At 37.4% G+C, this 27203-nt stretch overlaps 1 protein-coding gene across 1 annotated transcript in view; it reads right to left on the bottom strand.

Moving 5' to 3' along the window:
• The window catches only part of TENM3 (teneurin transmembrane protein 3), a 660303-nt gene that overhangs the window by 303371 nt on the left and 329729 nt on the right, over window positions 1-27203 (bottom strand). The window lies entirely within an intron of this gene.

Here is a 27203-nt window from a genome sequence, read left to right as displayed (position 1 = left end):
CCTGCAGTTTTTTTTTTAAAAGTAAAAGGAAACAAGCAGAATTAATTTTAATAACACATTACGCTTAACCCAATATATCCTACCTGCAGTTTTTCTACCCAGTAAAATTTGCATCATTCTTCAAGGCACATTTCAAATATTACTTCTTCTGAGAAGACTTCCAGAAAGACATGCGCACCCTAGACTCCAAGAGTCTCCTGACTTCCTATCAGTTGTCCATTTACCTCTAATCACAAAACGGAGCACTGGTGGCACAGTGGTTAAGAACTCGGCTGCTAACCAAAAGGTCGGCAGTTTGAATCCACCAGCCGCTCCTTGCAAACCCTATAGGATCACTATGAGTCGGGATCAACTCGCTAGCAACAGGTTTTTTTGTTTGTTTTGTTTAGTTACAGGACGCTACCGCAATAATCCCGGTTAGAGATGCTGGTGGTTTATATGAATGTGAGAGGTGAGAAGTACTACCTGAATACAGCTTGAAGGTAGAGCTGACAGGATTTGCTGATTAATTGGATGCAGAGGATTCCCATATCTTCTTTCCAAAGCTCTACCGCTTACTTTTAAAACTCAATAGGGAAATACTGAATTTATTTTATCTTCCCTTCAAAACCAATTCTCCAGCTTCACCAGTTCATTGCATTCAATTCATTCTCTCATGAAGTATTTTTGAAATCCTATTATGTATGTGCCAGACACTGTTCTAGGCATTTGGGTTACCACTGTGAACAAAACAGAATAAATCCGTATACGTGAAGAAGACATTCTACTAGGGGAAGACAGTAAATAATAAATGTTTAATTGCAAAACAAATTATATGGTAACGTAGTAGTAATAAGTGCTTTAGAAAAAAATAGAGTAGGGTAGGCTACACTCCAGATTGTGGAGTAGGGGATGGACTGCCATTTTAAACAGGGGAGTCAAGGTAGGCCTCGCTAAGCGAAGACTGAATGGAGATGAGAATGAAGGAGATGAGGGAGTTAAAGGAGAAGGACTCAGGTTGTACACGTTTCAGATAGAAACCCACCAGTACAAAGGCCCAGGCAGGAGTGTGCCTGACATTATTAGAACCAGGGAAACGTTTAACATGCCTGGAGGGGCACAACTAGGGGGAAGAAGAAGAGGAGGCGAGTTCAGAGGTAACAGGGCCTAGACTGCATAGGACTGTGTAAGTCATAATGAGACTAGTTTTTATCCTGAGTGAAATAGGGAGCTAGTAGAGAGTTTTGAGGATATATGTGTCATATTCTGATTTATATTTTAAGAGAATCGTTCTGGCCACTATGTTGAGAACAGACTCTAGTGGAAGGGAGAAGGGTAGAGAGGAGGGTAAGAGGCAAGCAGAGAGACCAGCTAGGAGAATTCTGCAGAAATCTGGGTGAGAGATAACAGTGGCTGAGGTCAACATATTAACGGCAGAGATAATAAGAAATTGCTGGATTCTGAATATATTTTGACAATAGAGCCAGCTTACTCAGAATTTTAACATATGATTCATTCTATCACAAAAAAAGTAAACAAATCTTAAAAAACACACTCCATTTTAAGTTCAACTACCTAAATTTAGATTTCAAGGATATAGACTAGATTCTGTCTCTTATATTGCCTCTGGATTTAGAGGGATTTTTTTGCTTCTTGTTTTTTTCATTTCTCTTTTCACATACCCTTTGTGGTATGAAATAAATATATGCTTCATTTCCTTTATATATCTTTAGGGGGGAAAAAAACTTGATCACAGTAAAGATGTAAAACCAGCTCTCTAAGTCTTAAAACATGTCACTATATATACCAATAAAGTTGAGCTTGCAAAGAGTGAAATACTATAGAAAAGAACAGTGTCCAGGGAAACAGTGTGCTGTACAGTCTGTTATAAAGAGATCCTAAAAGAAATTCTGACATTCACTATTTAGGAAAACACCTTTAGATCCAAAACTTGTCAACTCTGCAGACATCAGAGGATATTCCAAACAAAATATCTTTGTAAATCCAGATTGACAGTCAATTGGTAGGATAAGTACAAAGGCAGAATACCCGTTTTGCCAAATAAAGAGCTCATGGGATAGCTGCATAGTCGCCAGTTTGGTACAGAATGAACACAGCAGCATGATTGTTCAGTACTGTAATCTATTTGGAACTGGTCAAGATTTGATCTTCATATTCAGTCATTCACATGGTGTTTCCTGTGGTTTGGCTTACACGTTACCCCAGGTTGAGTATTCCACCGCCACAAAAACAGTTGTGAAGTCAACAACAATGGGGAGAATCTCGACATAATTAAAGCCTTTGATTAGGATGTACGACTTACAGCAAACTCATCTCCGGCAATACTACCAAATCATGTTAGAAACAGAAATAAATCTGGGCACTTTTCTGAATTTGTTTTTCAGTGACTCCAAGTATCACAGGGGATAGAAACACCTTTGACTCAGCAATATGAGTGACAAAAGCAAACATGTACTAAGGCCAAGGGAAAGAAGCCCCGGGGGAGCTTACTACCATCCAAGTAACACACAACTGGTAGCAGAGGTTATTCTCAGAGGCATGATGAAATCGGAGAAAGACACTCTGCCTGACCTTTTATAAAACACTTCAGAAGCAAAATAATCAAATGAGGAATGCTTCCAATAACAATGGTGTGCAAAGTAAATGAGTTCTCTTTGATCAGAGTGGTGGAACTAGGTAACTGAATCCACAACAAGCTATTGAAATATGCAATAATTAAGGGGCCCTTCGAGTTTACTTCAACAGCTGGTCTTAAATTGAAAAAGAAGATGGAATTTATTAACAGATGTGAAAATCCCACCATTCTCTCTTCTCCCTCCTTAAAGAATGCCAAGAATTTTCTTTAAAGCAGAATACTCTAGATGTCTAATCCATTTATGTATGCAAGCAGGAAATGTGTTTTCCAAAGTAAACTGGATGCTTAAAAGAACACTATAAAAATGGACACTGTGATTTAAGACAGAAAGTTTGAAAAACTGAAAAATGATAATTGGTATGGGGGACTTTGATTTCAAAGGTACAGAATAATTTAAAATTATTTCTTGAGATACTTGGCTTTATATTTTTCTGTTTAAAATTTTATTGTTGAATAACCAACCTAGCTGAAATACTATAGTTATACCCTTAGGAAGGACTTGAGACTGCTGCTTCTGAATCATAACCATAAGAAATTCAACTATAGAAAATTCTTAATTATTTGTGGTAACTGGGTGTGGATATGATTAAAATTCACATACAATAAAATTTAGTTGGCAGTTTCAATCTTCATAGCCAATACACCTATTATCAGAGAAGAACTGAATAATTTACTATTTTATCAGCTTTTATAGTTTTATTATCTTCAAGGTAAAATAAAAAGTCTAGACAGTAAGATAAATAAGCAACAGTAGATGGTAATCAAGATTAACATTTCATCAGGAATATCTCTTAACATTCAGTCATATTCCTTTAGGATGTGCACTTTATAAATTGTGCAACATAGCATCTTTACTAATGATATAAGTGAACATATTAATAAAAAAGCCTTACTGCTTTCCTTCTAGTGATGGCCTCATTATACATGGATACTAATGAAAACTGGAATTTTCAAACACAGTGGGTAAAACTCAAACCGACTGGGAAATGTTTCAAATATAGGAGATAAATAAAATTGCACATACTCATTTAAGATATTTATACTGTACTGCTGGAATCTGCTGTTAAAAAAATAACAGATATAAAAGCAAGGAGAGAGAATAAACTTGTATATTTAAAATTACCCTGGCATAGATATAGCTGACATTTCTGTGAAACTGAGAGAAACAGATGTTAGATCATTGCGGGAGTTACTACAGATCTCTACCAGATAGAGAACACGTAGTGATGTCTTCCTTCTATATATTACAAAACTGGAATGAAGGCAATACTGTAATGATAGGGCACTTTAACCATTCACAAATTCATGAAATGAGTATGTATCGAACGTTTACTAGGTGACAAGAACTGTGGTAGTTTTGGGGATACATGAACAAATAAAACAGGGAAGGAAGTCGGGATGCTCAGTCTGGCGAAAAAAATTGTGGTAGGGAGATATGTATTCTTACATTGGTTGAAAGGCTATTGTATCTTAAATGAGTATGTGTAATTTTTAAATATACAAGTTTATTCCCTCTCCTTGCTTTTATATCTTTGTTTTTGAATGCAAATTCCAGCGATACAGTATAAATATCTTAAATGCATAAGTGCAATCTTATTTATCATCTATATTTGAAATACATCCCAGTCGGTTTTGAAAGAAAGGCAGGACTCGTTTTGTGTGGAAGTTAGAAGGAATTCAGTAAAGCAATAAACATGAATTTTCCAACAATTTAAGCTGACTAAAAACAGAACAAGCTGCTTCATAATGTAGTTAATCCTATCCCATGGTTCAAGAAAAGCTGGAAAATCATATGCCAAGGATCCTCTAGAAAAGATTCCTGAGCCACTCGAGGGGCTGCATTTGAGACCTTCTAAAATCTTTCCATTCTAAGGTTCTTGAAATTATATGATCCAAGAAGTGCCTTCATAAAATCAATTGGTGTGAAGAATGCACTGGAGCAGAAATGAAAAGCAGCAGGGAAGACATGGCAGCAGTTGAAACATGAAGCCATGAAGACTTGAATAAAGGAGATGCCTCTGGGAATGGAAAGGATGGACACAAGCTATTCAAAAGGAAAAATCAATCAAAACTGTAACTTTGGAAATGCTTTTTAATCAGTAAGGACTTAGAGAAATGCTAGGCATTATTAAGACATTTTTTAATAGTTTTTTTCTTAGCACATGCCTTATACACTGAAGACATTCATTATATGTTTGCCTCTCACTTTTCCATACTTATCCAAGATCAGAAGACACTTATAACTTGTGTGAATGATCACTTTCTTCATCTGTTAAAATAGGGATAACAGTTACTGTCTCAGTTATCTAGTGCTGCTGTAACAGAAATATCACAAGTGAATGTCTTGAACAAAGAAAGATATATTCTCTCAGTTTAGGAGGCTAGAAGGGCGAATTCAGGGTACCAGCTCCAGGGGAAGACTTTCTCTCTCTGTCGGCTCTGGGGGAAGGTCCTTGTTGTACATCTTCCCCCGGGTCTAGGAGTTTCTCAGCTCAAGGATCCTGGGCCCAAAGGACATGCTCTGCTCCTGGCTCTTCTTTCTTGGTGGTATAAGGTTCCTCTCCTCTCTGCTCCCTTCTCCCTTTTATATCTCAAAAAAGACTAACTCAACATACAGCCTAATTCTGAAGACTGAGTCCTGCCTTGTTAACCTAACTGCTTCTAATCGTGCCTCATTAACATCACAGAGGTTAGGATTTACAGAACATAGGATAAATACATCAGATAGCAAAATGGAGGACAACCACACAATACTGGGAATCATGGCCTAGCTAAGGTGACACACATTTCTCAGGGACACAATTCAATCCATAACAGTAACTGACCTAGCTATATCACAATACTGTTGTAAGGATAAATTGATATAAAGCTAAGGAAACGGTTAATTTTTTTATTTAAAGATATGACTATTATTTTTAAATATTACAGAATCACATAAGGTAAAAAGTGGAAGGTTCCTCTTCCCCTCTCTAGTACTAAATTCTGAAGATAACCAGCTATATCAGAGTAATATTTTAAAATATTAACCAAGTGCGGTACAGTGAATTACTTAATATGGCCCTTTTAGCCATTCATGGTCTTGGATCTCCCACACAATGATTGGGTGGGACTATGCAAATAAGGTGCTTGTGGCCACCAAGGGCCTGCTAATAATGCAAATAAGGTGCTTGTGGCCACCAAGGGCCTGCTAATAATGCAAATAAGGTGCATGGAACTCCTCTGGGTGGGGGGTAGGAGCATACAAATAAGGTGTAAGGAACCCTAATGAGGGGATTGATCAGTTTTGCCAACCTGCTAGGCTTGCTTAAAAAGAGAGCCAATCCCAGAGAAGAGGGGGAACCTCACTACCATCAAAAAAGAAGAGTTGGGAGCAGTGTAGGTTCTTTGGACCCCAGGTTCCTGTGCTGAGAACCTCCTAGACCCAGGAGTCAGACCTCTAACACCAGAGAAGGCATGAGATGGCGAGAAGAGGCAGCAAGAGTGGCAAAGAAATAGGAGCAGCAGAACTAGGAGACCAAGGTGAGACAGCTGTGGTAGGCTTTTCACCCACCAAGCAAGGCAGCCACAGTGGGTGTGTTGAGCCACGGAATGAGAGAGCTGAGTGCCTTTGGGCAGGAGGCTTGCTAGTGGAGTGGGGTGCCTCTGGGCATTTGCTGACGTAGCTAGGCTCACTGACCCACGGATCGAGACAGCTGAGCTCCTTTAGGCAGGAGGCTTGCTGGCAAAGTAGGGTGCCTGCAGGCACTCAGGGGAAGAGCTAAAAGAGCTTTGTAACACATGCCCAAACAGGGCAGAGGCCAGGCCAAGGGCTGAGAGAGGAGCCTGTCCTGAGGGGACCAAGAAGAGCCTGTCTTCAAGGGGCTGACAGGAGCCCTGCATGGCCAAGAGTAGCTGAGAGAGCTGTCCTGCACTGAAGAAGGGAGCCTTTGCCTACATGCTTCCTGATCCTGATCCCGAGTTGTAGCCTGTTGATCCTGATCCTGAGTTGTAACATGTTACTTCCCTAATAAACCCTGTAACTGTGAGTATGGTCTGTGAGTTCTGTGTGGTCATTGCAACAAACTATCAAACCCAGCAGAGAAATAAGAGTGCTGTGGGAAGGATGGCTGGTTTCAGAACTGGTAAAAAGGTTGGAGGGTGGAGATATGTTAGACTGAGCATTGTCTTTTCCCTTGTACCTTTCCCCATGTTCTATGAGTACACAGCACTTTAGGAAAATAGTTATTAAAGCAGAAGCTTAGTATAAATACATTCTTGATCTCTGAGTTGCAAAAGCGTATACAAAAGCTTATACAAGACACAAAAAGATCCAGAAGAATTCCTGAGTATTCAGAGCTAATTTTTCTAGCATTCCTCCAACTCTCCACCCTCCCACCCCCGCAGCACGTGACTAGGACTGCATGATTAGAGAAGGAGAGGAAAATTAAGCAAAGCGTTGATGTGTTGAGAAGGAGCCCTGCTGAATGCTGTCTCCCAACCTAGTGGAGGAGAATAACAGAAACACAAGATGGATCCAAGAGTAGCAAGATTTTACCTTATTCCCATCATAGTAAAGTAGTAGAAGAGTAAAGATCGCTGTGTAGACTGTTTCGGCAGATAAACTTAAGACAGTGTCAAAGAGACAACCTACTCTCCCTCCCCCTTCGAGCCCTCTGCCACCATGTCCAGTGTGTCATGGGGAGCAGCCATACATTTTCTGTGAGCCAAAAGGGGCAAAAAGCTGAAAGAGAGAGGACAGCATTCAGAAAGGTCTTGTGAATAGTGTGGACTCGTGAGCCAACAGTGATTGGCACGAACTCATGAGCAGAGATACTGACACATCTCAATGGATGGTTTATACTGTGACACTTACATAATTCCATTTCTAGGATGGGCTGGGGAAGTTGATAAGAAATCCAAACTCTAGGATAAGAGTTTCTACCACATGATGAAATGAAGGCTCAAATATAAAATTGAAAACTTAGTTTACTTAAAAGAATAAAGACAGCTATATTTGTTACATAACCTGATTTTGTCTAGACACACAATCACAAACACATTTTTTGAAAATGAAATCAATCTTCATATTTAGTTTGACAAATTTTTTCCCCACTCCACAACACAGCAAGGTTATCTTTTCAAGGTTATGTGTGTGTGTGTATTTCCTAGTTTTTCTACTGAACATGTAGTATTTTATGATAACATCCATTGTTGATTAACAATAGGAGCAACTAAACACTCTCATGTTCTACTGGTAGGATGTAAAATGGTTCAAATGTTTGGTGGTGTATTTTGGCAGTACCTATTAATATTGTATACAGGTAGTCCCTGACTTAAGACAGGCTTCTGTTCCAACGATTCCATTCTAAGTCGGTTCTGACAGAAGTCGAATACCTCATATTTTTTTTTTTTTTTTACTTTTCCTTATTATTGCCTTTAATTATCAGTATCTTTATAAATCCAATCTTTGTCTTTGGGGATTGGAAACATTACATATAAACCTACAGATACATTTTAACATTGTATGTAGTACACGGAAACCCTGGTGGCGCACTGGTCAAGAGCTACGGCTGCTAACCAAAAGGTCAGCAGTTCGAATCCACCAGCCTCTCCTTGGAAACCTTATGGGGCAGTTCTACTCTGTCCTATAGGGTCACTATGAGTTGGAATCGACTTGAGTCAACAGGTTTGGTTACTTTTTTTTTTTTTTGTTAAATGTAGTACATATTACTAACCATAAGATATATTTAAAAAACAAAAAAAACCTCAGACAGTCGTAAGCGCAGTTTGTCATAACTCTAATACATCGTAAGTAGAGGACTGCCTGTATAGACATAAGCTATGATTCACCATCTCATTTCTCTGGATGTATCCTATAGAAATAGTTACATAAGTGATAATGGTGTAAGCACTGGGTGGGCACTGGAAGAAACCTAAATGTCCTAAAAGCAAAATATATGCTACATAATAATACTATTCAGTTGAAATACAAAAAATATATATAATACATATTGTATCTGTGTGTGTATGGGCATGTATATGTATATGTGTATTTATGTGAGTTCAATTGCCTCTATTGTTATCAACAGTGGATGTTATCGAAGTTTTATTTTTTTAATCTGATACACAAAAAGTTTTCTCATTTTAAAAGTTTATATTTTTTCATCATAAAAATATCACATTTCAACATAAAAATGGGAAATACAGAACTACAGAAAACTGGGATTACGCGAAAGCAAAAATCATTATTCACCATCCATATACCCAGAGGTAGTTTGCCCTGTCTTTTTTTTTCCCTGTAAAAACACAGTCATGATGGAGATCATACCATATAGCTCTATTTTGCTATTTTCCATGTACCATCATGTCATGAGCACTTTCCTATGTCATTAGAAATATTTCGAAGTGTTTTGTTTAACAGTAAGAAGCTATGAAGAAAAAAAAGGAAGCTATAAAGGTATGAGTTAATTTTTTAACAGCTTTATTTAAGTATCATTTACATTCTACAAAATGCATGACTGTGAAATCTGAATTCACAAATTCAACAATTAGTAATAAACTTACAGAGTTGTACAACCATCATTCAATCCAAGTGTAAAACATTTCCATCAATGTTGTTTTGAGTCTATGTTCCTGATGTTCCATTTGTTCAATTATTAGTTATAACTGTTAAATCCTCTTTGGTTTCTGAATTTGTCTACTATCTTTTTCTCATTTTTAGGTAGTGACAGCAAAAGGCCAGAAATTACAACCACTTGTAAGTGTCTCTTAAATGAAACCGTATTTTCCTTATATAGGACAAGTTCTTTGCACATGAATGGAGAAAGAGATGGATGCTGGAAGAGATGCCACCCTGTGCTATACTACATATTTTCATACATATATATATACTCAGATTTTACACCAAATGGAGAGACTATCTCTGAAACACTGTCTTCCCTAACAAGCTGTATCTTTGCCCATTTGTTTTTCCTTTGTAAAGCTATTATATTACTAATTTTTAAGATTTTTCTTTTTTCCTTCTTTTTCACTTAAGCATACTTTGTTCATTTATGATGCCCTACTGCCTTGTTTTCTGGTTTCCCTTGTGGCACCATGAGAACTGCTACTCTATGTGTGGGGCTTGCCCATGGGAATTGGAGAAGCAGCATGGAACAGATGTGATCCTTGTCAGTTTTAGTCCTGCTGCCCCTGAGAAGGCAGTCCTTTGTTCAAGAACAGAGCAGGCATGACCACCCACTGATGACATTAACCAGTAAGACAGAACAAGTGAAACCGTGCCTTTGCTTCCCTTGAAAATCTCCCTTCCCTAGCAGAGGGACTACATTAGCTTCTGCGGGCACAACTGGGAAATCACTCTTTGCAGAAGAAGCAACAAAGGTGGAATGGTACTCTAGGGAATAACTAAAGTTCTGAAATATTAAATGGTCAAAATCATTTTTGGGATGGAGTCCATTTTCAATGTAATGTTAGAGAAGAAAATTGTGGAATATGTATTATTTTTCTAATTGTCTCTTACATTTTTCAGTTTTTGTTTTTAACAGACTGAAGTGTGTGTGTGTATTTGCATTAACGTACTTCTGAAATTTTAATTCAAGTAACTTTCCCCTGTGCACTGCAATGCTGCAAGGATTAAGCTGTGCGTGTGTGTGTGTGCATATAATGTACTGGGGAGCAATCATAACTTCTGGTAGAATGTGTAAGGATTTGTCATCATTTCTCAAATTAAATTTCAAGAAAATTATGTGCTTTGTAGTAATTCTGAATGAAGTTAAAGCTTAAAGTGACCCACGGAATGGATAAAAACTCTATAAAAATAAAGTTTATTATAGGGTACTTGCATAAGGTACACATTTTTCTTCTCAATTCAAGCTATCATGTTTCTATATTCTGGCTTTCAGATTAGAAAATAATCTTAGAAAGGCAGGTAAATATATTCAGGAGAACAAAACTTTGAATTCTAAATGGAACAAAGGTTCTTTTGATTAGTGGTTACTATTTTATTATAATTAAACAAAAGTAGCACGATCTGAGTAAGAACCAAAGAACAAGGAATCCCTCACTTCTATGGCAACCAGGAAAATTACTCTTTTTTGGGGGTTTTAGGGAAATCTTTGCCTTATAACACTTCTGACAAACAAATAATTTACTTCTGTGCACTGTAATGTTCCTGGGATTAATTAATATATACAAATATAAGCTGGTTTTAAGAGTAAGTTAATGTTAAGTACTACAAAACCTTTCCACAGGATTGACAGGAAGGAAGGGAAGGAGGGAGAGAGGAAGGAAGGAAGGGAGGGAGGGAGGAGAGGAAGGAACGGACAAAATAGAAAATGCAGAGTAATGTTAAATAAAGAACAATCTAACTTGGTTGGAGATTCAGTGGTCATAGCTGACACCCTGGAGAATTATGATGCCAACTGAACTCCATTAAATTCCAAGCCTCACTGATTATTCCTTAAATAATGATAAGGGTGGATCAGCATGGATATTTGGATTACTCTTCTATGTTATAATTTTGAATATGATACTTTAGTGAAACAATTTTATCCTCTTTAGAATTATAATGTCTCAAATAAGGAAACGTGAGATTTTAAAGCTTCTCTGGAAGAAACATAAAAACTGATTTATATCTAATGACAAATCGGACAAGGGTTCTGAGAGCTGACGCTACAGAAATACATTATTATTGTTTACATTAGCAGAAATACTTTAATGTGTGCCATTTTGCACTATAAGATTAAAACTGTTATCTTTTTTGTTTTGTTCCGCTGATGAGATTAATACCGTCTTTACTGAAGAAAGGCCACAGAGGCTTTTTATGCATTTACATCCCCAATCTACTTCCTTTCTCAATTGATGTACAGTATCTTTTAAGAAACAACATCTTTCAGCTTTGCCATTTTTATCACCTCCATCTAGAGTGCCTGCTGGCAAATCAGCAGCATGTCAAAAATGGGTGAGGCACACGAAGATATACAAGTGTGAATTTCATGAAGCTGGATGCTCCTACCATGCCATATATTTTTGGCCACTGAAACACTGTAAGTACTTAGCTTCAGTACCCCATGTTGTGCATGTCATCCCAGTAGCAATTACAGCTGGAGTCCAGCTGTAAATACCTGATGGAGATGCTGTGCAGATTCAAAGAACCAAAAGCACAATTCATTGGGTGTGCTTCACTTGTTTTCTGAAGCGTTTTTGCTACAGGCATGTACACACAGGACACTGCCATTCCCATTCTTGCTTCTTCTACACTCCACAGAGGGCAAACTACTGAAAAGTAACCAAGAAACTCAAGATTACCTCAGATGCCATTTAAACGTTTCCTTAATACATTCGAGGCAATCATATTGTAGCCATAGATAAAAGCAGTACAAGGCAACGCCTACCTAGCCCATCTCCACCTCCTCCCTCTAACAGACTGAAGAAACTGACTCAAGTAGATCAAGCCAGCAGTAAGCCAGGATTGCATTTCAGCAATTTAAGTAACTTCTTAAAAATTCCCATATACATATTTGATTTTGATAGACATATTTACTCAGAAATAGGCGTAAATATGTTCCAATGGTGCAGACATTGTTGATACAAGCCTTTCTGATGCACATAAAGCCATTTTATGGCCTGCACATTCCTGAGGGACACCAGCAGTTTCCTGGGATGGTGACAGTGCAGCACTGGGGTTTGGAAAAGGTGAGGAGAGGGTGCAGGGGAGGAGAGGGGAACAGGCATGCACCTGTCTACCCTGGAGTGACATCAGAATCTGCAGGGTGGAAAAAGGGAAAACTATGTAGTTTGAACTCCAACTCCCATAACTGTGTGCCCTGTAATTGTTTTCTGTGCATCACTGGATAGAGGCGACATGCACAGGGGCCAAATTTCTCAATGATTATTAAGGTCCAGTCCTTACCGAAGGATTATTTGGGTCCTTATACACGGATTAAACAGGGTCTTGTTTAGGGTTCTTTGTGAATGACAGTTCATTTGTTAGCTTAAATAAGACTGGAATCTTTTATTAAAAGAAAGGAGTATTTGAGATTCTGATTCAGAGCTGAGCCCATTTCAGAAATTCAAATACATTATAATTTACTTACAAACGATGATTTTAATGAGACTCAGAGTGCTTAGTTCATACAAACAAGGCATGAGAGCTGGCATGTGAACAGGAAATAGGGCCCCAGTTAATATACGTGCGCATCATTCCGTGCAGTTTTGATAATATACTTTCAAAATCTCCAGTTTCTTTTGACCAGTCTAAGCAGGGTTGGTTTATAAACAGATAATCATTAGATACAATGCTGCGTGGAAATGAGGAAAGTCATTTCATTTTGTATTTTACATGAAACTTTATAATTTAAAGGTTCTCTAAAAAAAAAGATTCAGAAGCTAGGACAATCCTGTAAAGAGGAAATTATGTCTGGTAACCGTAATTAGCAATTCATTTTCTAAAAAGTTTGGCTGCAGGAATGAATGAATGGTTGATTGAATACTGCTTGTAGGCTAACCTAATGCATAGCTCTCTGGCCTCTCCTTGCCTGTTTTCCAGGGCCTCTCTGATGATGTAAAGGAACACACTGTGTGTGCACATTTTACCTAGCTCAGCATGAGCTAGGATATTGAAATGTTTTTTTGAAATCTACTAGTTTTGCCTTTGTCTCCCTGTTCTATACATAATAGCATGGAGTTGGTGTGGCCAACACTTCATCCTATAGGCGTGGGCCATCTCATTTCAATGTCTGCCTTACAGTGTATGTGGGTGCTCTCTTAATGATTCCCCAAATTAATTCAACAAAGTGTTGGCTAAAGGGGAGTGGGAAGGGGAAGGAGACATTTATAAATGGGGGAACTTTAAACTTCAATACTTGAATATGTAAAAAATTTCAAGAGGTAAGCTGTCATTCTCTAAATATAAAGTTTTTAGTGATTCTTTGGAAAAGAAAAATTTACTTTTAAAATACAATAATTCATGGTTATGAATTCTAATGACCACATGATTTCACTAATTACTCTGGTGCATTCAATTTTGAATAGTTTGCATAGTTGAGTGTGTAATGCAATAACCTATGCCTGAATGGTCTGTTTACTCCACTGTAAGTTACAAAGAAAACTCCTTTTCCTTAAAGGACTTGTCTCTTTGAAATGCACAAAGTGGCAAAAAGCCAAGGGAAGCTGGTGCTTAAGCAACCAAGACTGAGCAGTGCCTCTGTGCATTTCAACCCCAGTCAACCGAAGTAAATGTTATTGGAGCTTTTGTGCTGTAAAATCGCTGCTTTCATGCCCACTGCATCCGACAATAGGAATCCCTGGACTACTAGGAAGGAGGGAGGTTGTTGTGCCTTCCAGCCAGATTTCTACATTCCTCAAAGGGTGGGGGAGTGGAGTGAAACGTCTGCTACTCTTAATGGGCTGGGACAATGAGATTCATGTCAGCGTTACATCTGAAGAGAAAGAGACTAAATGGAAAAAACTTATTGCTAATATTTTTTGTATAAGCACTGGGTCCTGGAAAGTTATTCCTTCAGAATAACTTTAAGGTGCTTGTAAAAAAAAAAAATTAATAATAATAATAATTTGAGGACTGGATTAATGACTTAAATTTTTAATTTTCACAAATTATAAAAATATACTTTACAAATCATGAAATCAAGATCAATAAATACATTATTACATTTTGAAGTGTTCCAATGTAAACTTCATATAATGCATTTAAATTAACATCTGTATTTGTTTTTCTTGAGATACAGAATTTTTTGTGACATGCTATTTACTTAATATGGCTGCTTATATTAATATTTGCTTTATTAGAATATTCATTTAATGTTCACTTATTGAGTACCTACTATGTACCAGAAAATTTAATTTCTAATATTGCAGTTTTAAATGTATTTTAAGCCCCAAATATATGCTTAAACCCCCTGCCATACACATTTTTTTCTTTAAGTGTACAAGAAAAAAAAATTTTTTTAAAAAACATTTTCTGCTACTACCAGGCAACTAAACTTTTTTCAGAACTAACAAACATAATGTCTTCTATATAAGCTAATGTTTTTTTTAAAAAAAGACTTAAATAGCATTACACTTCATGGGGGAACAAGAGTCAAACAATATTTCCTGATTTAAAATAACACAACAACTTTATGATACGTTATCAGTGTTTAAAACACACAGTTAAATTTATACCTGATATCAAAAAAGAATTGTACTGAACAACGGAGAATGATTTGGAATTGCGGGCCTCACTTAGTCATAGACTAATCCTATTAGAATGGTTTGTTATGTTAATTATGCCCTTCCATTTACCATACACTTCAGCATGCACTGACATGGCCATTAATGTGAGCTAAGAAAGTAACAACCTTCAATGCTTCTTTTGAAAGACTGGGGATATTACTGCATTGTATTGTATGCTTGAGGCATAAAAAAATAGAGAGACCACAATAGTTCCGCCTCCCTATTCCCTCTTTTCCTTAACCTTTCAAGCTGTTCACTGCTTTGGTTTCAGAAAGGGTGAAGAAAAAGAGGAAAGTAAATCATGCAAAAGGAAAACAGGTTAAAAGGGAAAAGGAGAGAAGTAGAAATAGACAAGTAAAGCTGCAAAAAAGACAAATCAGACACTGTCCCTTCTCTTCCAAGGACTCACAATAGGATGAAGTGGGTTTTGTTTCAGAATTCTTTCGATTATTTTTTCTCCGTGGCTTTTAGACAGATCTGCATTTGAATCACTGATAATCCTATGACCTTGGTCAAGTTATTTAACCTCTCCATGCCACAGACACTTGGTCTGTAAGACAGGGTTAATGATACCAAGTCCTCAGGGTTAGGAACAATAAATTAAATTACATAGCTAGGCTGGAATACTGGCCTGCTCATAGTAGGCGCGCAATACATGTTAGTTTCATTTTCCTTTTATCCTGATGCATCTATATTATCAACATGTACAGAAAATAACAAAAGCAAAATATAAAGATTATACATACATGTATGTGTACACACATATATAGTAGCAAATCTTAGATTTTTCAAACCAATAATGTTTTAAAAATAATTCTTCTGTGAAAGAATAAAGAAACATTAAAATTAATAAACATTTTGAGTGTTTAAATCAAGAACTAAGCTGGTCTTCCTTGTTTAACCCCAATATTGACTGAGGTTTCTGAATATTAGTTTTTACTACACATATCAGAGTAGTTCAAATAAAACATGAGTGAGTAGCACATAACAAGAATAGGTAGCAAGAGTAGTACAGATATATATCTAGCTTTAACTATCCACTGTGCAGAGCTATCAGAGACTAAGTTTCTGGATCCCAACCTAGTTGAAATCTGGAGACAATTTTGTCCTTTAGTTTGAATGCTGCTTTTTTAAAGTATGAGTAGACATTACTTCCACTATAGAATTAATTATGCCTCTTCTAGATTCTGAAGAAAATTAAAATAAGTCCACAAAAGCCAAAGTACGAACTTGAATATATCCCACCTGAACTTACAGACCATCTCAAGAATACGCTGGATGAATTGAACACTAATAACCAAAGACCAGACGAGTTGTAGGATGACATCAAGGACATCATACATGAAGAAAACAAAAAGGTCATTAAAAAGACAGGAAAGAAAGAAAAGACAAAAATGAATGTCAGAAAAGACTCAGAAGCTTGCTCTTGCATGTAGCGTGCCTAAAGTGAAAGGAAGAAATGATGAAGTAGAAGAGCTGAACAAAAGATTTCAATGGGTGGCTCAAGAAGACAAAGTAAAGCATTGCAATGAAATGTGCAAAGATCTGGAGTTAGAAAACTAAAAGAGAGGAACATGCTCGACATTTCTCAAGCTGGAAGAACTGAAGAAAAAATTTAAGTCTCAAGTTGTAATACTGAAGGATTTTATTGGCAAAATATTGAATGTCACAAGAAGCATTAAAAGAAGATAGAAGGAATACAAACAGTCATAGTACTAAAAAGAATTGGCCAACATAAAACCATTTCAGGAGGTAGCATATGATCAACAACCCAAGGTACTGAAGGAAGAAATCCAAGCTGCACTGCAGGCATTAGCGAAAAACAAGGCTCTAGGAATTGATGGAATATAAATTGAGATGTTTCAACAGATACAATGCTGGAAGGACTCACTTGTCTATGCCAAGAAATATGGAAGACAGCTACCTGGCCGACTGACTAGAAGAGATCCATATTTGTGCCCATTCCAAAGAAAGGTGATCCAACAGAATGCAGAAATTATTGGACAATATCATTAATAACATACAAGTAAAATTTTGTTGAATATCTTTCAAAAGTGGTTGCAGCAGTACATCTACAGGGAACTGCTAGAAACTGAAGCCGAGTTCGGAAGAGGATGTGGAATGAGGTATATCACTACTGATATCAGATGGATCTTGGCTGAAGGTAGAGAATATCAGAAAGATGTTTACCTGTGTTTTATAGACTATGCAAAGGCATTCAACTGTGTGGATCATAACAAATTATGGATAACACTGCGAAGAATGGGAATTTCAGAACACTTAATTATGGTTATGCAGAATCTGTACATAGACCAAGAGGCAGTCCTTTGAAAAGAACAAGGGAATATTGCATAGTTTAAAATCAGGAAAGGTGTGCAGCAGGGTTGTATTCTTTCATCATACTCATTCAATCTGTATGCTGAACAAATAATCAGAGAAGCTAGATTATATGAAGAACACAACATCAGGATTGTAGGAAGACTCATTAACAACCTGCATTATGCAGATGACACAATCTTGCCCTTTGAAAGCAAAGAGGACTTGAAGCACTTACTGATCAAGATCAAAGACTACAGCCTTCAGTATGGATTACACCTCAACATAAAGAAAACAAAAATGCTCACAACTGGACCAATAAGCAGAATCATGATAAATGGAGAAAATACTGAAGTTGTCAAGGATTACATTTTACTTGGATACACAATCAATGCCAATGGAAGCAGCAGTCAAGAAATCAAAGGATGTATTGCATTGGGCAAATCTGGTGCAAAACAGAAGTGCTGAAAAGCAAAGATGTCACTTAAAGGACTAAGGTGCGCCTGATCCAAGCCACGGCATTTTCTATCGCCTCATATGCATGCAAAAGCTGGATAATGAATAAAGAAGACTGAAGATGAATTGACACCTTTGAATTATGGTGTTGGCGAAGAATATTGAATATACCATGGACTGCCAGGAGAATGAACATATCTTTCTGGAAGAAGTACAGCCAGAATGGTCATTAGAAGCAAGGATGGTGACACTTTGTCTCATGTACTTTGGACATGTTATCAGGAGGGACCAGTCCCTGGATAAGGACATCATGCTTGGTGTCATGGATTGAATTATGTCCCCCCAAAAATGTGTGGGTCAATTTGGCTGGGCCATGATTCCCAGTATTGTGTGGCTGTCCTTCTTTGTGATTGTAATTTTATGTTAAAGAGGATTAGGGTGGGATTGTAACACCCTTGCTAAGGTCACATCCCTGATCCAAAGTAAAGGGAGTTTCCCTGGGGTATGCCTGTACCCCCTTTTATCTTACAAGAGATAAAAGGAAAAGGAAGCAAGCAAAGAACTGGGGACCTTATACCACCAAGAAAGCCGTGCCGGGAGCAGAGCGAGTCCTTTGGACTTGAGGTTCCTGCACTGAGATGCTCCCAGAACAAGGGAGGACTGATGACAAGGCTCTTCCTACAGAGCCGAAAGAGAAAGCCTTCCCCTGGTGCTGACACCCTGAATTTGGACTTGTAACCTACTAGACTGTGAAAGAATAAATTTCTCTTTGTTAAAGCCACTCACTTGTGGTATTTCTGTTACAGCAGCACTAGACGACTAAGACACTTGGTAAAGTAGAGGGTCAACGAAAAAGAAGACCATCAACAAGATGGACTGACACAGTGGCTCCAAAAGTAGGCTCAAACACAGCAACGATTGTGAGGATGGCGCAGGACTGGGCAGTGTTTTGTTGTTTTACATAGGATCCCTATGAGTTGGAACTGACTTGATGGCACCTAACAACAATAGATTCTTTTGGCTCTCATATTTCCTTATTACCTGTTAATGGACTGTATCTTTGGATATCATCACGTCTATAATATGTTACACTTTTGGCAGGTGAGCCCATCTGGGACCTGTTCTTGCAGAAAGAATCATTTGTCATTCCAAACCTCTTGATTTGTTCATAGGTTGAAAACTTTCTTAGAAAAAAGTAGTAATGATAGGTATAGAGGCCACTTTTCAATGAAAGCTGAGAATCCCATATTCAGAGAGGATATAATTGGTCTTGTCTCTATCATTAAGGAAAAAAGGTAGGAAACCATAATTCTTCGAAAAATACGAATTACAAGGATAATGTAGTTCAACTAATCATACAACCACAATATAAAACTTGATTTTAGCGAGTCAATGGTCAGATGGAATGAGGCCAGTAATTATCTCTCGGCAAAAGTTAGAATGTTTAATTAAACTGAGCAAATGTATATTCTTCATATATTAGAACAATAGTACAGACAGGGTTTTGGCATTACAACTAAGGAAGAAAAACACAAAAGAAAAGATTAATCAAATCAGAGATCAAAAAGGGATAAAAAAATAAAAGGGCTGGTTGTCAGAAAACCTTTGTCATATCTAAAATGTTTCTCTACTCTCCCAAAGCATGAAGGGAAAAATGAATCACTTTTTATCTAAGAGATATTCACCTTCCAAGGCTGATTTTTTGTCAGGAACTACATATGTATATACATTCATGGCTAAGATTAGCCATAAGTAATATGATATATAAGATTTTTAAGATAAAAGACTGAAATATCTTCCTTCTTAAGCACATTACTAAATATTAGATCTCAGTGGCTATAAGGTAAGGGAATAGACATAAAATTGTTTGGCAAAGAGTAAGGATTGCATTAAAGAATCCTGTGCTTTCAGGAAATTTGGCACCTGAAGTGAAAGGGCTTAAAAATCAGAGGCTTTGAAATAAGTTAAATCACAAAGCAGATGGGCTCTAACTCTCCATTTTCTTTCCTGGTTTAGATCCTAACCCAGGTCATCAAGTTGTGGTGAGAGGCACTGTCTTAGTTATGTAGTGCTGCTATAACAGAAATACTACAAGAAATACTTCTGCTTTAACAAACAGAAGTTTATTTTCTCACAGTTAGGAGGCTAGAAGTTCAAATTCAGGGTGCTAGCTCTAGGGGAAGGCTTTCTCTCTCTACTGGCTCTGGAAGAAGGTCCTTGTCTCTTCTGAGCTACTGCTCCTGGGCAATCTTCATGTGGCTTGGCATCTCTCTTCCCCCATCTCTGCTTGCTTGCATGTCCTAATCTGCTCTTTTTATATTTTGTAAGAGACTGACTCAAACCATACTAATCCTGCCTCATTAACATAACAAAGACACCTATTCCCAAACAGGATTATAACCCCAGGCATAGAGGCTAGGTTTTACAACATATTATTTTTGGGGGACACAATTCAATCCATTACAGGCATTAACTCTTAGTAGACATTTTGTCTAATAATATGCAAATGAGCAAAGAAGAAACTTTTTAAAAATGTTCATTATTAAGAGGATCAAAATCTTGCTCTTAAATTTATCACTACTAAATGAGTTTGAATTTTCTAAATGATCTCAGATTATAAAAGTGAATTAGGATATACTTTTTATAACAGGGCTGTCCTTGCTGTGACAAATTGTGTTTTACTGATTCAGTATCATGTATGCCCTGGAACCAAGTGTTAGCGCTCTCCCTAGCCAAGCTCTGTAATTTTCTGAAGGACTATCAGTCACTCTGGAGCCCTGGTGGCATAGTGGTTAAGAGCTACAGCTGCTAACCACAAGATTGGCAGTTTGAATCCACCAGCCACTCCTTGGAAATCCTATGGGGCAGTTCTACTCTGTTCTATAGGGTCGCTATGAGTTGGAATTGACTCAACAGCAACAGGTTTGAAATTTTTTGGTTTTATAGGTAACTCTGGAAGATCTACTGCATTTGATCCCTAAATTTAATCAAGATTTAACTTGGGGAACAAAAGATATATAATTTTAAAACATCCTTGAAAATGTCAGGGACATATTTATTAGTAGGCACATACTAAAATAATTCATTTGGTCTCAAACCTTCAGATCTAACCTAAATATCTCATTCTACAGTTTAATCCACTTTTTCCTTTCCCACTCTTTGCCAACACTGGGACCAGATGGTCATCATCCACTACATCTTCAAAAACAATTAATACATCTCCCTTTAGCTTTCTCTCCTCTCTATTAATTCAATTCTTCTTGAGCTTTTTTCACAGGACTCTCATTTTTTTAGTCCTTTAACTAGCTGGTGGCTCTGTGATGGTTAAGATTGTATGCTGATTTGGCTGGGCCATTATTCTCAGTGTTTATATGTGATCACTCCCATGATGGAATCTGCTGTGAGTAGCCAATCAGTTGAAAAGGAGTTTCCTTGGGGGTGTGGCTTGCATCTGAATAAAAGTAGATGTTCTGGCTTTTTTGCTCGCTCTGGATCCTGCAGCTGCCTCCTGTTTATCTGACCTCCAGTTCTTGGGACTTGAGCTATCAGCTTATCTGCTGATCTTAGGATCTGTCAATCCTCACAGCCTGTGAGCAAGAGCCCTGCTCTCCAACCTGCCGATCTTGGGTTCATCAGCCCCTGCGGCTACATGAATCAGGAGAAGCCTCTATCCTGATCCATGGACTTGGGACATTCCAGTCTCCACAATCATGTTGTCGTTTCTATGATATAAATCTCTCTCTATATATATATTTATACACTTGACTGGTTTTGCTTCTCTAGAGAACCCAGCCTAAGACAGGCTCTCAGAAAACCTTTCAAGTTTCAGAGGTGTGCTGCAAAACGGTATCCTCATAACAGTCCAACCAATGCAAAACCAAACAGTTTAAATATTACATAGCTAGACCTGAGAGGTCCTTGAGAGTAGGGACCAAGTTCTGTATATCTTTGCAGTATCTTATACACCTTACAGTATGATGAATTAATGGGTCAGCAGTCACTGGAACTCAAAATGTCACCCACTACTGGAAAGCAAATCAAGAGTTATTTTTGTTGTTGTTTTTAAGTGATGGTGAGGGAAAGGGAAAATGTTAACACTAAAAACTGCTGCCAAGGCCCAAGCTGACAGGCTTGTCACTCCCAAATGTCACACACATCATTTAACTTAAAATATAGTAAAAGAGGCAAACTTGGAATACTTCTGCATGATTATCAAATTATATCAGCCTGCATAACTTAAATAATAGGTCATATTAAGTCAGCTCTTATTAAATTATATTTACAATATTAATTTTATCCTATTATGAATTTTTTTTCCTCGCCTTTTGTATACATTATAATAGATTCACTGCACTTTATTAGGGCCATTTCTTGTCATCATAGTTTGAAAAGTTACTTCATGTTTATACCAGTTATATAGTTCTCCTGCCACTCCTGTTCTCACGTTTATAAAAATATTAGCATGAACTAAACATTAAGTCTGAACCTAAAAAGTAAGAGTCAGAACAGGTTAGCTTGAGAGCTATGTGTAAAAGAAGGAAGGACAGTGTTAGCATCTTTGGCTTAATAAGGGGGGAGGGAAGTGCAATTATATATATAAGGATTTTTTTTTTTAACAGAAATTACTTAAATCATCTCCTAACTGCCTTACTCCACAAAGCACTGCTCAGCCTCTGCAACAGAAGTTGAAATGAAAATCTTTCCTCCCAGTGCCAGTACCTCAGGACATGTTTTCATTCAACAAACACTTATTCAGTAACTGCTCTATTAGGCACTATATTATGTATTGGGGTTACAAAAACAGATACCTTTTATTTTAACCTCAAACAGTTCACATTCTAAAAGTGATTAGAGATTCTCCACATATCCCTCGTGTTTTTGTTGTTGTTATTAGCTGCCACTGAATCGGCTCCTGACTCAGGATGACCCCATGCACAAGGGATTGGACCCTTGTGATCTATAGGGTTTTTTTTACTAATTTTCAGAAGTAGATCACCAGGCCTTTCTTCCTAGGCTATCTTAGTTGGGGGACCCCGGCGAAACCTGTTCAGCATTACAGCAACACGCAAGCCTCCACTGACAGATGGGTGGTGGCTGCACATGAGGTGCACTGGCTAAGAACCAAGTATTAATAACCTGCCTCTAGTGATGAAGACCTAGGGAATCTGAAAGAATCATTTTAAGCAAGCTTTGGAGGCTAATAAAGCCAGAATAAAGTTTGATAGAGCAAAATCAAGACAAGTCCACCAGATGATGAAATTATTAACACCTACAGAAGATCGGTCTAGGCTCTATGAGGATTAAAAAAAAAGTTGATGAGTTGATTCTGACTCAGGCCAACCCCATGTATTTCACAGAAGAACTGTGCTCCACAGGATTTTCACTGGCTGATGTTTGGGAAGTAGATCACCAGGACTTTCTTCCAAGGTGTCTCTGGGTGAACACAAAGCTTCAACATTCCAGACAGCAGCCTAGCTCATTAACCCTTTGCATTACCCGGGGATTGTTTCTTTTGCTTGCCACTGTACAGCCAACACTGGCGGATTAACTGAGTACCTGATATATATGGTAGGTGTACTATAATACTTACGGACTGGTTGGCTGACTGACGGAGATGTTCTAGTAAACGGATAGTAAAAAATTTTGCTTAAGAATTCAAGTCATTCTTTTACATTTTTCATATGCTATCTGATGGCTTGTCATTAATGTCTAGGTCAGGGGTTGGTAAACCTTTTCTGTAAAAGACCAGATGGCAAATATTTTAGGCTATATGGTCTCTGTTACCACTACTCAGCTCTGCTGCTGTGGTGCCAAAGCAGCCATAAACAAGTAACAAATAGTCATGAAGGTGCCCCAGTGAACCTTTATGTACCAAACAGGGGGGAGGTCAGATGTGGCCCAAGGGCATGCATAGTTTGCTGACCCCTGATCTAGATTTTGAAGGGGGCATATTTAAAAAAAAAAACACACACAAAAAAACCAAAACCAAAACCAAACCAAAAACAATGAAACCCCAATAGTTACTGATAAACAGAAACACTAGGCAGCCCATTAATCAAAGTATTCAAAAGCATACATTATGAAACATATTCTGCTACTTCATTAATGTGTTAAACTAAAGTAGAGATTAATAGCTTTGCGAAAGTCTGACACAGGAAAGAAGGCAAGGAAATAGGAGTTATTTCAGTGGCTATCACCCTAGAGTTTAGTCTTAGTAAATGGAAGACATAGTTTACCAATATATAAAATTATTCTGCTGATTAACACAATGAATAGGCCTATACGTATAACACTACTTTTCATTTATTTTATGAATTGAAGTCTATTCAAATTCTTCAATTCTGTATTTAATTTGTAAAAACCCATCTGTAAATGAGATTATAAACTTAAATACAGAATTTAAGAGATGTATAGATATAAATATAATCTATACATAGAAATAGTTTGATCTATTAAACCACATGGGCTATTCCAGAATTGCTGTTTTCTGTCTGAATCTCACATTCATTTTTTAAACTTAAAATTCTAAATAAAGTTATGGTCATTTTAGTTAACTTTTTAAAAGTTATTCTTTGTAAAATAACAGGTGCTGAATTTAAGTAGAATTTGTATAAGGCTTTTAATGTTTTAATATACAAGATTCCAATACGTAATAGCAATCCCAAAGAAGGATTTGCATTTTGATTTCTTATTACACAGAAAAAAACAAACTGCAATTCTTAAACGAAACCAGATTTCTTATTTTCTTTGCCTAGATAGATTCCTCTCTAGTCAGACTAAATTAAAAGGAGGAAAAAAGCAGATTTATAATTAGACTGCAAAGCTTCTTCTTCCAGAACCCTCATTCTGTTGGCCCTTAATACTCTAATGTTTTGTAGCCATACTTGACAGATAACAAGTATCATATGTTTCTTTGTACTATCTGAAAGACTTCATATTGTCAAGAAGAATGCTTGACATTTTAAAAAGAAAATACTTCTGAAAGGATCTCAAAAGTGAAGAAAATTAAGCAAAGAAAATACCTTAAAAGCAGTGAAAAGTGCTGAGCTCTGGAAGCGTGACTCAAAAATGGGTCGACTTCTTCTGTGGCTCTCGGATGCTGATAAGCCCAATCTTCCAATCTCTACACGAACTCACCTAACACACAGTCCTAATCCTAAAAACACTAGAAGCTAGGCACTTACAGAGTTTTGAAATTCCACAAGATGAGGTAGAAAACTCAAATAACCACTCCTTCTTATCCAGAGGAATTTTTTATGCTGTTACAGACTTCATCTTAGAATGGTAACTACTCCACTCATCTTTTATTGGAAAGGAACTAAAAGAAAATGCTTTATTTTTAAAATGAGTTTTCAAATCCTGAATTTGCATTTGAACAGGGTTAACTCTTTGAAGAACTGTTTTGGTCTGTAATGATTATCCTGGCATTTTACTTGTCACCACCACCACCATCAGCCCCCACCCCCCTACCACACACATACCCCCTTCCCAACATGCGTACACACTCCAGAATAATACATAATTCTAGGGGAATTAAAAATTTCCGTGATGTCACTGATGTATTAGAATTATATCTGGACAGATTTAAAAAAAACAATTTTCTATCTTAACTTACCTTACTCTACTGCTCTTTTAGGTATGTTAGTGCTGGGTTGCAAAGCAAAAGCAAAAAAAAAAAAATTACATGAGCTCTGTTTTCCAATTTGTAAAACCAAATGACAGGTCCTTTAGAAAATATCATAAAACAATCATGAAAATAAGAGTCTAGTAGCTATGGTGGGAGACAAGGCAGGGTGAGAAGAGGAGGCAGCTAGCTTAAGAATGAGTGACTTAGAGAGATTTCAGGGCATACTGATGCTTCTTTTTAAACTAAGTTGGCAAATGATGGTGACTGCTGTGCTAAGAAAGGTTCCCAGGCTGCCTTTGGGCTCTGTAGAAAACAGTGCCATGATCCATCACTGATATCTACATAAGCATTGAGGCCCTGGTGATGTAGTGGTGAAGCATTTGGCTGCTAACCAAAAGGTCAGCAGTTCGAATCCACCAGATGCTCCCTGGAAACCCTATGGAGCAGTTCTATTCTGACTGATAGGGTCGCTATCAGTCGGAATCGACTCAACGGCAATGGGCATATAAGCATTAGAGGTACGGGTATTAAAATATATGTCATAACATATATGCCATGTATTTTCCAGAATGTAGAATGTCTAAATCAGGTGACTAACTAAAGAATGCTAGAATCAATAGGCCCATCTGTCCTTGGGGTCATGGAAGAGCCCCTTTTCCTCAACGTTTGCAGAGGCATGATGGTAAGTGTGCTCCTTGTTTTTCACTCCAAAGTTTTAACAGCCTGTGTTGGAGTTGTTAAGAGCCCTTTAGGTAGGGCTGGTAGTGTACTCAGCATTGGCATCAAAACGGCCTGGGTGAAACCAGCACTTAGCAACCACCTCTGGTTGTCATGGAGATTGGATGGTGGAGGAAGGGAACCTCTACATTCAATAACTGATGAACCAGATAAGAAGAGGACATGGAAGGGTCTAGGGGAAAAAAAGCTAAAAAATTAAAATGTGAATTAGGATATTATACAAGGGAAAGAGCACAAGCTCACCATTTTATTTGGAAGGAAGCTTTTTCATTAACATTTAATAGTAATATACTCACATTCATGATAGCATACAAACAATTTGTTAGAAAGCATGATTATAGTTTAGCAATAAATCTATAAACATTGTGCTCTGCTTTCCATCAATGGTAAACCCAAGAAGATCTAAAATTAAGAGCTCACAGTGTGCTATGGACTGAGAGAGGAGGAGTGTTTGCAAAGCACATACACACTCTTGCGTCACTCCTCTCCTTTACCATAATTCTCTGTTCTACTAACCAAACAGGCAGGTATAAGGAGCTACAGGTCAAGACCCCACTTGCTCATGAGAATTAATCACATGAGGTAGATCAAGAAATGGGAGAGCAGACATTTATTTTATTAAAATCTGCATATTTAAGATTTAGAAAACACAGAGAATTAATTCAGCAGTGATCAGATTCTACAAATATGTTGTAAACCAATAAAGACTTTTAGTCATATGTATTCATATAAATACAAATTTAAATATGCATACCTTTTTACAGTGATCTCTCCTAACCAGAGGAAGGAGGTATGCAGAAGCTTTTTAAAAACAGATTATTATCTATATGTAGCTCATCCATTTTCTGGATGACCTGTAGACAAATTAAACTGCTGGTAGACTTCCCTACTTCTTTGTACACGTCCAGACTATCTTATTTCAATTGTGTAATTCAGAGAATAGAAACTTACTTTATTTAACTAAGCAAAACACTAATAAGAACGTAAATGTTCATTTCATTCAAGAATCCAACAAGTATTTGTGAGCCCCCACTGTGTGCCTGGCATGGCACCAGGTACTAGGTGTACAGAAGTGAAAACAAGACACAGTCCCTGATGTCAAAGGGCTTTCAATCTCTCTAGAAAGAAAAACAAATGATAAAAAGTAAATAAACAAATAACAGATTACTATAATTGCTATGGAAAGGAACATAGAACAAAGGAATGGAGTAAAAACGGTGG

This window comes from Trichechus manatus, unplaced genomic scaffold (genome assembly GCF_000243295.1).
Source record: "Trichechus manatus latirostris isolate Lorelei unplaced genomic scaffold, TriManLat1.0 scaffold00230, whole genome shotgun sequence".
Taxonomy (NCBI): Eukaryota; Metazoa; Chordata; class Mammalia; order Sirenia; family Trichechidae; genus Trichechus; species Trichechus manatus.
Note: the sequence above shows the minus strand (reverse complement) of the source record. Positions and strands in the feature narration are given on the sequence as shown.